Here is a 2,439-nt window from a genome sequence, read left to right as displayed (position 1 = left end):
ACAATTGTTTACTGTAAAATTAATATCTTGCAACAAGTTTCGCCACTAAAAAGAATCATTGTGAGCTGTGACGTATAGACCTTTATGAGTGTATACAAAATGTGTTTGAGGAGCGGGAAGTGCTGTGCACATTCACATTTCCGCTTGACGAACATTTATTGTACAAAGTAAAGTTGTTCCCGCTTCCGATCCGGACATTCGGGATTACCTTGTTAGTGAGACGACTTATTCCTGGGCCTTTGGCATAATTATTGTGGTAGGGGCCTAAGGTGGCCAGCTCCTTTCTACACCGCCGTTACTTCCCCAACTCAAAGTCAGGTACCCATTACTGCGGGTGGGCAGGAGGGGGCGAAAAAAATCAGTGTCCGAACCGAGGCTCGAACCCGGACTTTCCTCTTCGGAGACGAGCGCACTAATCACTCCGCCACCTCACCCTCAAATTTATTATATTTTATATAAATCTAAGAAGAGATTAAAAAAAAAATCTAACCTAATTTTTGTGTGGAAAAATACGATTAATTAAGACAAATTGATGCAAACTACTGTTCAAAGTATGGGAGACTTTGACTACCCGTTTTGAGGATAAGCTGCGCCCCCACATTTTGACCGCACTATAGTACCGTATTCGACTTGTTTTGAAAACAGAATTTGCCACAATTTACTATCAACATCCATAGCCTGACTTCAGCAGGAGATAAAAGAACAGACAACAAGCAAGCAAAATCTGCTTTCAGTATATTATGATTTTAACACAATACATGTACCACTGTAGCTTTTCGTTTGACTGTGGTTAACACAAGATAAAAATCAAAGCGCTGTTTAATCCTTTCAGGTCTTTGCATACCGGTCTTAAAAGTTGGATGTCCAACAGAATCTAAAAACCCATTCAAAAAGGTCAGTGCATAAACTAAGGTTCCTGCAACACGTTTTCCTTTATGTTAGCCTAAAGCGGGCCCAAAACAATGATTGAGGACTAACATGAAAAGGTTGACTAATTTTCAACAATACCGCACATTAACATAAGCCAATGCTAGCGGAACCCCTTTGACGTAAGCCCCCCCCCCCCCCCAAATGATAAATAAATAAATACATACATTCAAAGAACAACACCCCCCCCCCCCACGGCCAGCAGACTGATGAGTAGACTAGATCTAGATCTATTTTTCGAGACTTATGTGAAGATGTCTAGACGAGTCTTAAGAAGAAATTGACACGCTTACACTAAATGGGTGGGTGTGGGTGTGGGGGGAGGAGGCGGTGTCGCTTTCACAAAATGAGCAACTTATAGTATACGCTAGGTTACGGTAAATCATTTATTATCATCAATGCCTTTCACACCTGGCAGGGTATAGGCCACATACAAGCTCCTTCCATTTATCTCTGCCCTGAGCCATCCTTCCAAGCTCGTTCCAAGTGAGCTTCATTTCTCTCATGTCCCTTTCTCCAGCCTCATAAAGGGTCCTAACGTTCCACGAGCCGATCCGAAGAGACTTGGACTTGGATGATAGTGGAGGCTTCTGCCGAGCAGCTTCCTTTCGGCTTTCACTGCCTTGCATCATAAACTCTCCATTTGGAGAAGATCCACGATCAGCCAAGCAGAGATAATGGTTTTTGCTTGTATGTGTTTCTGTAACAGGTTCTTTTTACGAGAGAGGTTGTTAGCCTCGTGACTCAACCCCCGACCTGAAGGCAGGATGACTCTGTTTCAGGAGTCACTACCTGGTTCGCCATTTTGTCGCCTCGTACGACACGCTAGCACCACGTCAGTCCTATTCTTCTCAATGCCGAAACTGCACGGCTACATTTATTATAATGAACTGATATAATGCACCCAAAGAACAGGTTCTAATACAATTTATTTGGTCAAAATCGAGGAACTTTTAAAAAATTACTGGATCGAGATTTTTAAAAACGTAAATTTTTCCTTTCGTTGCTGGAGTGCAGAAGTGCCATGTAAAGTTTCATGGGCATAGGTTAATTAATAAATGAGGTAGAAGGTAGAATTTTTTAAAACGCGGATAGACTCAAGTGAACAAGTTTTGATATTAGGGGCCTATAACTTTTGTTCTGATTATTAAAACAATGAAAGTTGGCTTTGCCTCTCACAAGAATCACTTCCGACAGCTACTGTTTCACAATACTTCCGGTTTATTTCAGCAAGGAGTTGTTTGATTAAAAAGTCTTTGAGCGGAAGTCCATGTTTTTTGTCACCATCTTGTTATGTGTTTCGATCTGCAGAAGTTCTCAAGCTATTTGATTTGAAGAGTGTTGTTGCTTTTCATTTTGTTTGAGACAATTTGCAGTGTTTTCCCGAACGACTTTGCTGTCCAGCCGCTTTTTGGCGTCGACTTTAGTGTCTTGTGAGAGGTGTTTACCTCAACTGAAAGTAGTCTAAGTATGGCCAACAAATGTCAGATAGGAAGATCTTGATCGGGGGGG

Source organism: Aplysia californica, unplaced genomic scaffold (assembly GCF_000002075.1).
Source record: "Aplysia californica isolate F4 #8 unplaced genomic scaffold, AplCal3.0 scaffold00954, whole genome shotgun sequence".
Classification (NCBI taxonomy): Eukaryota; Metazoa; Mollusca; class Gastropoda; order Aplysiida; family Aplysiidae; genus Aplysia; species Aplysia californica.
The sequence above is the reverse complement of the archived record's forward strand: the minus strand, read 5'-3'. Positions refer to the sequence as shown.